At 49.6% G+C, this 12,006-nt stretch overlaps 1 pseudogene; it reads right to left on the bottom strand.

Moving 5' to 3' along the window:
• Positions 1-4,655: 4,655 nt before the first annotated feature.
• On the bottom strand, positions 4,656-7,282 carry LOC136552894 (uncharacterized; annotated as a pseudogene).
• Between the last annotated feature and the right edge of the window lie 4,724 nt (positions 7,283-12,006).

Raw genomic sequence — 12,006 nt, 5'->3', positions numbered from 1 at the left:
GGAGTGAGGATGAGGATTAGGGTTTGAGGGAGTTCTGGAATATATATACTCATATGCTTATATGGGCCAAATATGAGCTATATGCTTATATGAGCTAAAATTGCAGAGGTTGGATATTATTTATGTGGGTTTTTTTACCCACGGGTATGCGGGTATGGGTAGTATACACCCGTACCCGCATACCCGATGGGTATAAGAATTCGTCCAATAACGTACCCGTGGGTGCAAAATGTCTTCCATACCCGCCTCCTTATCGGGTACTCGGGTTTCGGGTACCCGTTGCCATCTTGAATTCTATCAGAATATGAGACTTATATGGATTCTTAATGAGTCATTTCCCTTTTTCTCGGCCGGTTTTTACCCATAACCCTTCTCTCTCTTTTTATTACTTTTCTTAACTCCGTTCGGCGGAGCAGACAAGTACGGCTCGGCGGCGCGTCTGCATGCGAGAAGGCGAGCGTTGGGGCGCATGCTCGTGCAAGTGCGGATGCTCGCATGCGGGCGGGCAGCGTCTTACGTGTGGCAAGGCTGCAGCAGCTCGCGTACAGGCGAGCAATAATGGCCAAGAGACAAGTCGCTTGCCGGCGTAGGCGAGCAAACGGCATCTGTCACTCGCCTGTGGGCGGGTAGATAGACATCGAGGTGCGGCAGATCTCTTGCGGGTGAGCATCCTCCGTGCGCGGGCAAGTGTGCCACAGCCCCAGCCCCCAGGCGGGCCCCAGCTGGGCCAGGCCAGGCCAACATCCATGGCACTGGCAGCCGAAAGCCGAGACCACCGTACCATCTGTTCTGGCCCGTCTAGGAATTCTTAGGCCTGTCGGCCAGCCGCGGGCCGATAGGCCCAACTAAGTAGTCGGCGTCCCCGCCCAACGAGTAGTCGGCCCCGGGAACGCCGATAGGATCCTGTCGGCTCTCCAGTTGCCGATAGGTCACCTATGGACAATAAAGCGGCCGCCATGCTACTACTCTTGCAATTCTTTTAATCCAAATATTATATTTGTAATTAATAAATAAAATACTATTATTTAAAAAAATATTAGTATTTTAAATATTCAGATTTTTCTAAATGTTAATTAATAATTAAGTATTAGTACTTTTTGAAATATTAGTATTTTAATTACTAATTGTAAATATAGCATTTGAATAAAAAGAATTGTAAGAGTAGTAGTATGGGGTGAGCTGGATTGCGGATGGGTCACGTATCGGCCGATGGAGGACCGATAGGGCCTATCGGCCATCGGCTCTACGGCCTTCCTCCTCTCTCTCTCGCGCGCAGCCCCTCTCTCTCTTCCACCGACAGGCCTTGCTAAAAGCCGGGACAAGCTATAGGAGAGGCAAATGTCCTTGTCCCTACTCGGCAGGTCACAACACTGGTACGTGGAACAAATCTTTGACAGTGACCCATTCGCCATCTTTCCCCTGCACAAAGGGATATCTGCAACAAATGCAGCTGCAGGCTGCTGTTAGCATCATCATCGAAGAAGGGCGACCTTGACGACATGGACTCCCGCTTCATGTAGTCAGCAACTACTGCTTTGGTCTAGCAATCCAAGGTGGATTCTGATGTATTAGTAAACAGAATGATAAACGCCATGACAAAATGTGGAGCCATATGGTTAAGTCCTTGCCGGTACGGTATGCACTTGAAATCCGAGCCCATTCCCAATCGACGCAACCAAGGTAGACTAGCCACATGAGAAAATTGTAGTGATCTCGTGGACGGTCACGGAGAGAATAGGCTCTCATATTAGTGAAAAGCAGTACTCCCACCACTACAGTAGGTAAAAGTATAAGAATAAATAGACACAACATAGGAAGACTATTCTTTATTTCTCTGAATACTTATGATTACAACTTAGAGCTCCCACGTATATATAGTCCTGTCATGGCCTAAGAGTTTGGTAAGAGCCCAGATATAAACGGACTAGGATTAGAATTCCTCCTTCTCCTTTCCTTCTAGGAAAACGTCCGTATGTTTTACAACAGATTGATCCGGTTTCCAGGGAGCCGGATAGCCTCTGCAGGAGAATCATGTTCTCGTGCCACACATAGACGTGTTGAATTGCAACGTAAAGAAGGGCATGCATCATCCTCTGCCTTGCTTGTTAGTTGATAGCATGTAGGATATTTGAATGCTGAAATTTTGATTAGAATAATCTAGCGTGCGTGCGAAGTCTGGCTTGCGTTTAGGCGTGCAGAGGCCGGAGTCCACGGGCGTGCAGGGTCATGACGGGCTCATATTTGCTGGCAAGTCCTACTTAAGTTCGACTGCGAATTCTCAGCTCGCGTACAGATTGCTTGCTCTGTTGGGGAAGAGCGGTCACGCATAGGAGCTTTTATAGCCTGACGCTACGCGATTAAACAGTGCGTCACAAATGTGAGTTTGTACTACTCTAGTATTTTTACAACCGTTAAGAGAAGACTAGAGCGGTCGGGGCTGCACGAAAAAAGAGAATGCACGCGGGGCGCATGTTCCACATCCATTAGGTGTAGTTCCGACTAAAGCTCGGAGCTATGTGAGTAGTCGGGAACACACTTTTATAGTATGGCCGTGGAGGCACATGTATAATATCTGGAGATATACAAGGATTAAATAATATTAAAAAAAATAAAGCGTGACTTAGTGTTGATTGACGGCCGAGTAGAGTAGTCCGCGTGTCGTAAAGCTGTAGTATCCAAGTAGATGGACGTCATGCTCGTGACAGCTCGATGGCGTGCTCATGGCTCGATGCAGTCGGACAACTCGCTTTTAGCTTGAACGTCTTGATGCAATCGGACTGCTCGCTTCCGGCTAGATGGAGTCGGACAACTGGCTTGCTTGGCTAGTCGGCTCGCCGCAGTCGGACGAGGTGCTTTGGTCTCGTGTTGGAAACGCACATGAGCACAGCAGCAGCAGCCGATCTGATCCAGCTTGGCGAGTAGACGAGACGCAGGAAAAATCATCTCGTAGGTGGCTTGTGTCTAGCATGTGGATCTGTTCCGTACGCGTGTATGATGTGTACGTACGTATATGCTAGTTGCATATGGTCTTGGTTGTCATATCCGAGTGGAGCTCCAAAATTCTTGCCACAGTTGACGCAAGGCGATCCTTTTTGGTTCGCATAGCCCAGAGACGGATTGTCACACGTTACGTGCCTAATTTGACAAGTCTGTTGCTGATCGGACTCGATGGATTGCGGCGAGTTGGTTGACTTGCTCCAGGGAAAGCCTCGACTGGCATGTTGCTAGCTCGCTGTAGTCTACAGCGGTGGCGCTTGTCGCTAGGCTCGCTGGAGTCGGAATCCCGTGCGGGTGCCGCCCAGATGAGGCATTGGCCAACTTCACGATGAAACGCATCTAGATCGATGTAGTCGACGAGTTGATGTCGACTTGATGTTGTCGACGAGTTGACCGTGTAGGACAACGGGGATCACCATGGAGCAGCCGGGCTGCCGCGGAACGGCGCTGAAGGTGCTTGTTGATCCGCCCCGCCGGGAACATGGCGATGATGAGGTCCACCGAGCTCTCGGCTGCGAATTCACCGAAAGTCCCTACCTGACGCGCCAGCTGTCGGTGTTTGATGACCGATAACTCGTTACGGGGTTATCCAGGACGATGGTTGGTGGGCTTCGGCGTATGCAGAACTCGACAGTAAACGCAGAGACAGCGATTTATGCTGGTTCGGTCCACCGGAATAGCATCCTACGTCCAGTCTAGGGTGAATAGTATATTACGCCATGTGCTCGGGGTTTATACCATTGGGTCTGCTCCTCTTGCCGATCTAGGGAGCCTTGCCCTCCTTTATATAGTACAGGAGACAAGTCTTCTAATCGGTTATAATATAAGAGTCCTAGTAGGATTACATGGTACCAATGCTCCTAGAATTACATGTGGGGAATTCTTAGTTGGACTAGATTTTCCCCCTTCCTTGCGGGGTAACCGGGGACTATGTCCCACAGGAGATGAGTGGGAGGTATTTGCTTAGACTCACAAGGATATCAAGAATGTCAAAGTGCTAAGAGAGTGAGCCCCAAGCCGGCCATGGTCTATTTATAGACCTGGAAAAAAAATTAAGCCATTGCTCTGCGTAGACATGACCGGACGCACAAGCGCAGAGACCGGACGCGTCCGGTCGCTCCAACGTCGCGTCCCGCCATGCAGAGTCCGGTCGAGGCTAATTTTATGCAAATAGCATCCCGAGCGAGTTTTTCACTACAGGACGCGTCCGGTCCTTGGTGACCGGACTCACCCCTACGTCCGATCACAACGCCACATCTATGTCATCCCATGAACCGTGTTAGGCGTGCGTCCATTCGCCTGGCCGAGTCAGCGTCCGGTCGCATAAAGCCAGCTGCCTTCGCCTCAGATCACTTGACCGGACGCGTCCGGTCATCCTGGACTCAGCGTCCGGTCACCTTGACCACTCGTTTCTTTCACTTCTCGCGGTGCGTCCTTTCACTAGATCAACAAAGCAAGCATGCAGCCACACACTCCCTCTCTTTGGCATAGAGTGCATGCAGTGCTTGTCTATTTTATCCCTTCTCAAAGTGCATGCAATGAAAGAGAAGCCGAGCGCACTCAGGCTCCCTCTCTCTTTTGCAATACAAGAGTGCTCTCCTCCATTCACTTTAGCACATATTTCTTCTCCATTAACATCACCTCTGCAAATATGCCGACACCACCAATTGTACACCACCATATGAATGTGTGTTAGTATTTTCATAATCATTTTCAAGGGGTTAATTGTTAGCACACTAGGTCCCTAAATGCATATGCAAGAATTACTTCACCTAGTGGCACTCGATAACCGCTTAGCCAAATATTTCTCCTCTTTATAGTACGGCTATCGATCCTAAATACACTCATACCATCTATGGTGTCTTGAGTGTCAAAACAAAAACATATTTGATACCTTTGCTTTGATCTCTTTGATTTTTGTTTTTCTTCTTTTCCAAGTTTGAGCACTTGATCATCTCTTTTTGGTCTCCATCATCACCATGACCATCATCTAGCTCCATCACTTGGCTTTGGACCATCCGCTCTTGTCTACACACTTAGCTCAAGGATTAGTTCATAGGTTTCATCAATTATCCAAAACCAAACTAGGGCTTTCACCACCTGTGCAAAAAACAAATTAAACATAAATAATGAGCAACCAGCTACACAACATATTAAGTCTTATAAATGAGGTAGTGAATTTTTTACCTTTTGTTTATCAGTCATGAATGTCCAGGGGTAGGTGTTCTCTATCTGCAGATCATTCTTAAGGGTTTCAAGAAACCATTTCCAGGAAGAAGGAGACTCTAATTCAACTACAGCCATGGCAATAGGATAGATACAATCATTGGGATCCATACCAACTGTTGTTAGAAGCTGGCCTCCAAACTTTGCTTTGATATGGCACCCATCAAGACATATTATGGGCCTACAAGCAGCCAAGAACCCCCTCTTGCATGCATCAAGAGACATGTAGCATGTACTGAATAGACTGCCAGCAAGATTAAAGGTAGAAGGAGCTCCCAGGATTACTCCTCCTAAGTTCATGACCATAATCCCACAAACTGTTGTACTGTTGAACCTCATCTCCATATATTGTCTTCAAAATAAGCCTTCTAGCCCTTGCCAACTTGCTCCTGGATGGAGTCAAGTTCCAATCTTTTTGAACTGTCCTTCCAAAGCTTGTTATACTCATCTTATCATTAGCTCTAAAGGAGTCAAGGTACTTAGCAGCCAGGTACTTTGCAGTGCATCTCTTCAGAACCCATTTCTTCTGGCAGTTGTGCTGCCCAAAGTATGTCTTAACCACAAACGACTTAGCTCTGCTGTCCCAGGAAGCATACAAATTCCATTGACAGCCGTCGGTACAGTGAGCCTCACCCTGGTTTTGTCATTCCTAGGTAGCTTTATCTCAACCCTGTTTCTTACGCTATATTCAGTAATGGCTTCTCAGTAATGGCTTCTCTGAGCTTCTCCACATTGGGAAAGACAAGACCAACAGAGAGAGTTGGATTATTCAAATCTTCTTCCCTAAAAGAGGAGAACCTAAGTCTCCCTTCACCCTCACCATCAGAGTCAGGAAGCTCAAGACTTCCATCATCTGTCTCCTCATCATCATAGCATGTTTGGGCTACTATTGTTTGGATTGCCTTTAGCTTGCCTCCTTTAGCTTTCTTGTTTCCTTTCACCTTGCCCACATTGGTTTCCACATTGTCCTCCAAAAGGTCCTCATCTCCTACTTGTATGTCATTGTCACTGTCCACAAAATCATCATCATCAGATTCAGTGTCATTGCCTGCTTCTGGACCCATATCTTCCACTTCAGTCAATTGCTCGACCTTATCGTTGTCCAAATTGGTATAGAAAACAGGCAACTTCTGTCCAGAGTTCATGAATCTAGATTTTGGCACTTTCCTGGGGCTGATCACCTTGGGCAAGTCGCGTACAGGATTGGTAACAAACATCATCCCAATCTACCCCTCCAATAGTGTCATCATAATCAAAATAGCATACCAAAGCAGAGAACTTTTAAGAACAGATTACATTACATTGGTATCGTGGTCAGAAACAATAATCCTCAAACCATCTGCAATTGTCTTCCCAGGTAACAGCCAATAAATCCTCAAGGAAGTGTTCTCCATATATCCTAGCTGCTGTGCAAAATCTCCAAACGAAAGAGGCGACCAGGTGTCTGTCTCAATCCCATCAAACCAATCAATTTTCTCGTCCACATATGATTTGAGATTACCCGAACCCACAAAAAAACCACCATGGTGAACCTCTAACGTGAACACATCTCCAGCAGTACCTACATCGACAAAATCGAAATACAAATCATACCTAAACCCTAAAACCTAACATTTCGAACAAAATCGACAACTGTAGGAACCAAAATTGACCTTCCATGGAGGAATCCATTCTACTTGTGGGGAACTGGATAGATGGACTCACTTTGAACTGGCGGGGGATCCCCTTTCCTTCGCAGTCGTGCCACTATCGTTCATGCCCTTCCGTCTCCGTGGCAGAGCGCTCCAGGGTCCGCTGCGCGGCTGCGAATTCTTCTTCCTATCCTAGCTCCTCCGTGCTCGCGTCCGTCCCGGCCGCCGCGGCGATCCTTTTGCCCTTGCGCCGGCCGCGGTCCCGGCATGCATGTACTACCTTGCACCCATAGTCCGATCCGATGTACAACGATCCGTCCATCGCTAGCTGCTGGTGCGCTGCGCCATTGCATTGCTTGGTCTGTTCCGATCGTTGCCGCCGTATCTTTCCCCTCCCTTCCCCTTCGTGCCTCCAGCCTTAGCTTGTTGACCAAAGCTCCGGACTAGCCAGATACACAGACACGTACGGATGGATATGCGCACGCACATGTGACGAGCCGCGAGCGAGCGGCATCGGATGCACAACAAGACTACTAGTACCAGGGCAGATCAATCTGTAGGAGGAATCCAATCCTTGCTTTTGTTTGTTTGTTGTTGCATGGCACGCTGATACTAGGACCAGGCCAGGGCGCCTTTTTTTCACCTTTTTTTTTTGTGACTACTTTTTTTTTCGCTTCAGAACCCAGGGCATTTATATATTTACTATTATTATGGATGACGTCTTACACGGTGTCATTGATACATGAGTCACTGACATTGACATGGTACCAACGCAGAATTTCCCAGTACGGCAGGCCTAGGTGGGTCATGTGTCCTGCACTCCTGCGATCCTGCCTACTGGTGCAGGGCGTGCAGCAAAGTGGCCGCAGAACCCGCCGGGCCGCCAGTCGCGCGACCCACTAGGCAGAAGAAGCCAGCAGGAGCTGCCTGGTGCCTGCGCAGCGCAGCACTGGCACCACCAGCAGCGTCCAGCAACCAGCACCAGCAGAAACCAGAAAAGGAGCCCGAATTTTTTGGTTTTTAGTCCTTTTTCAAAAAGTTTTTCGCAAATATACTCATGTAGATATCCTTTCATAAAATAGACCATCACCTCGGCGCTGTCGTTATTGGCGTCTATCTTACACGTCTCGGCGCCGGAGTCTTTGGCGCCTAGCTCTCGTGGCCATGGCGGCGTGGGGGGCTAACCTGGCAGCCAGCGCGGAGCCATAGATCTTGACGTCTAGCTTGGCGCCGTAGATCTTGACGCCAAGCTAGGCACCAAGGCCATTGGCGCCTAGCCGGTTGACTAATGGGCCCCTGCTGCCCTTTGCCAGCCCGCATCCACAGGGATGGCCATGGCCGGCCGCCCCTTGCTGCGCCGGCTGGCAAAGGGCAGCAGGGGCCGTGCCCGGGTGCCCGGGGGCCTGGTGCCTGCCTCCCTTGGCCGCACGCCCCCGCCCGCCTTGCCGTCGTGGTGGCCGGCCGGGAGGGCGCCTTGGCGCACAAAGGGCGCACCGCCGTCCCGGCCGTCCCGCGCGCGCCGCCCCTCCCAGCCTGCTCCCGCGCCGGCCCCCGTCGTGCCAGCCGCCCATGGCCCCAGCGCGCTCGCGCCGCCTCGTCCGTCCCGGCTCGCCGCGTCCGCCGTGCGCATAGGCGCACCCTCCGGTGACCCCGGCCGCGACATGGCCCCTGCTCCTGGCGCGCCGCGACCTCGCCGTCGATCCCGTCCTCCGCGTCCCCACCCTGCTCCGGTCCGGCATCCGCGTCCATGTCACGTCCCCTGCCTACTTCGCCCGGCCACAATCCCGACCCCTGCTCCAGCGTCCACGAGCCTGCCCCTCCTCGCCCGCAGGGGAGGGGCTGGTGTCCTGCTGCAAGGCCACAACAACCGCCCGCAGGGGAGGGGCTGGTGTCCTGCTGCAAGGCCTTCAACGTCGCGTGCTCTGTTCGTTGCATTGACTTGGACAGGTAAATTTTTTTAATATAGTTCACAATGCGTTAGTTGGACCGTTAGTATTTTGTGACATGGTGCACAAAGCCGCTTTATTTGCTGCAATATTGCATCTAATGTCTATTGTAAGCTAGATTAAATTTCGCTTCGTAGATATATCGATGCATCTATCTTTTCTGAAACCTTATTCGTGGGCTATGTGGTTGTTTGATAATATCATCTCTGTATTTCAGGGCCAAAGGAGCTCACTGGTGCTGTTGATTTGATCAGCCACTACAAACTGCTGCCACACCATGAAACATCTTCACAATATTGTGCCTTGGAATTTTTTTTGGTGTTATAAATGCAAGGCCTTTGGCTAGAGATTTGTTTATGGCATGTGCAAGGTGATATATGTTTTTGGTTTGCCACTACTACCTCAACTCCATAACACTACACCATGACCCACTTTTCCCTACAATTATGTGTTGGTAAATCAAGGGTTTTCACAACAAGTAATGTGTTGGCAATTCTTTACCTTTTTAGCGTCACTTAAAGTGTCGGCAATAGTAATATAAGGCTACAACTTATATGTCGGCATTTCTCCTTCCAACACATAAAGTGTCGGCGAAAGTTTTAGACAAAAAGAGTGTCGTCGTAGCCTACCTAAACCACTGTCCAAGTGTCGGCGAAGGGGTACGTGCTGAAGCAAAATAGAGATGCCTGTGTGGGCGGGAGACCGCGCACCAAAACAGAACCGTGCGCGGGAGCTAAAAGGCTAAATATTTTTTTTGATTGGGAAAACGCTAAGTTGAGGCCACTAAAATAGGTTGCCAACCCTTCGTCTCTTGCTCCCTTCCCCTTTCCACTCACGCAGACTCAGAAAAAAAAGAAAAACCTCGCTCTTGCTAGGGCGCAGTCGCCGGGCACCGCCACCACAGCTCTGACGCCGGGCGCCGCCAGGAGCCGCTGCCAGAGGCTAGCACACGGCATGGCCGACGCCCCTGACGCCCGCCCAAATCGCCGCCTCCCAATCCTGTCGGCGCTGAAGTCATCCCTAGCCGGAGCCCCGCAGCCTATAGCCATAGGTCCCCACCGCTGAATCCAACGGGCGCCGCTGCCCCAGCCCGCCGTCACCCTAGCCCACCGCCGGCCAGCAAGAGTGGTGCCGCTGCTGCATCCCCATTCCCCTCCGCATCCAAGTGCGTCATCTCCGCATCCCCGTCCTCTCATCCCCATTCCCCTGCGTGCTAGGGTTTCAGCACAGCTTACTTTTTTGTATTTTTTTCTTGGTTGTAGTGAGAAAGGCTACAAAGATTCAATGTTTGGGTTACTTCTCTTGCCTGCCATCTCTTCCCCTCTTTGGAGAATCAATTTAGATGTGATGTTTACTGCCTTAGTTGATTTTGCAGAGGAACCAGCAGGATTCAAGATCTTGTACACGGCATAATCAATTAGGTTGCATGTAAGTTTTTTATGCTGGATCTGCAACTTATTTATAGTATATGAAGGCAAAGTTCGCACTGATGGGAATTCATAGTCTTTTTACTATGTTCCTTTATGCAAAAAAAACATGCTATGATTGTTCTATATAAAAAGAGAGAGAAGGGAATCAATTGAACTTTAAGCTGCAAGTGGAAGTATAAGTTAGTCTTGGAACTACTGAAATGCATACATGTCTCCTCGTTGCAAGAAGATCAGTTCTGAGTATTTCTTTCTTTCTTGTGCATATTGCAAAATATCCAATAAGGAAGCACTAAAGGATTCAACTCATCGATTTTTTTTCTACACAAGTCGGCACCAACTGTAGCTTGGAAGTAAGTTTGGTTGTGCTCAGGTTTTTGACTTATTTGCAAAGTTCAAAAAGGCAATGCCTTGGCTCCGCCTAGGCACGACTAGTCACTAGTCGAAGGGTGCCCGCCTGGCCTATGGGGGTAGGCGGACATCTGGGCGCTAGGCGGCGTGGAGGCACGATTAGGCAGCGCGAAAGCGGATGCAGAGGGCGAGCGCACAAAAAATTGCCGCAGCGGGCGAGTGCGTGAAGACTTCCCACGCAGAGGCGGACGTTGTGGCCGAGCGTGGGCGCGTAGCTGGCTTCGGCTACGCAAAAATAGGCGGGAAGGATAAGAGGGAGAGGACGCAGTTCCCGCCTGCCATTTGCTCCTCCCCGCCGGGTGCTCCCCTCTCCGTCGGACGTGTTCCTCCCGCCGAGCGCTCCCCTCTCCACCGGACGCGCTCCTCCCGCCGGACGACCTTCTCCCCGCCAGCGCTGGTCATGCTCGTCCCCACCTGGAAGGTCATCCCCGCCGGTCGTGCTTGTCCCCACCTGGAAGCTCATCCCTACTAGCGCACCCCTCTTGCCCCAGCCCCCAAGGTCAGTCCCCCTGCTCCTCTCCCCTGCTCCTCTCCCCTGCATACTGAATGACTGAAGTGATTCAAGTGAATACTGAATGAATAGATGGATACTGAATATATTCTCTTCTGTGAATAATGAATGGATGGATGGATACTGAATCTGTCTTTTGTGATTGCCTAAATATATTTTTGTGATTGCCTGAATATAATATGTGCCTATTGTTTACACAAAAATTTGGAAGAAGAATCACAGGGACTCGAAAAGCTCTCAAGATTATGTCATCAAGGAATCAATTGCATGTAGATTGGTATCAGCTGATTCGAATGCAACACTGGAATCGGCTTTCTTCAGATAGCACCAGCAGATAACGATAAAGGCTATGATCGGCGCCTGAACAAAACATGATCGGCGCCAGTAGATTAGGGTCCAAGTCATCTTAAATTCGGAACATTTTCTCTTAGGACAAAAATTGTGATGAGTCGTGCTTAGGTAGGAGTCATGCGTAAGTCTTGGGTATAAATATTGGACCCCGGCTATTGTAAAGGACACACAATCAATCAAATATAAGTTACTTACTTTTTTCGGCTCTGGCCACCCCTTAGGAGTACCGTCATGGCTGCATCGATCCGGTCGACCTCTATTGCTTATCTGTAAGTACCGTCATGGCTTATACTTCTGTTCATATGGCTGCATCGATCCGGTCGACCTCCACTGCGACTCTGGTATAAGCTAGTTATCAACTCTTGTCTAGTTCAAGTAAGGTTGCATTGATCCGGTCGACCTCCACTGCTCGAACTAGATTAAGGTCAAGTTATCGGCTCTATCTAAGGGTGGCGTTTCTTCGGATAGATTCATTAAGTTACCGATATTGCTTATTGCTTCCATTA

This window comes from Miscanthus floridulus, chromosome 4 (genome assembly GCF_019320115.1).
Source record: "Miscanthus floridulus cultivar M001 chromosome 4, ASM1932011v1, whole genome shotgun sequence".
Taxonomy (NCBI): Eukaryota; Viridiplantae; Streptophyta; class Magnoliopsida; order Poales; family Poaceae; genus Miscanthus; species Miscanthus floridulus.
The sequence above is the reverse complement of the archived record's forward strand: the minus strand, read 5'-3'. Positions and strand labels throughout refer to the sequence as shown.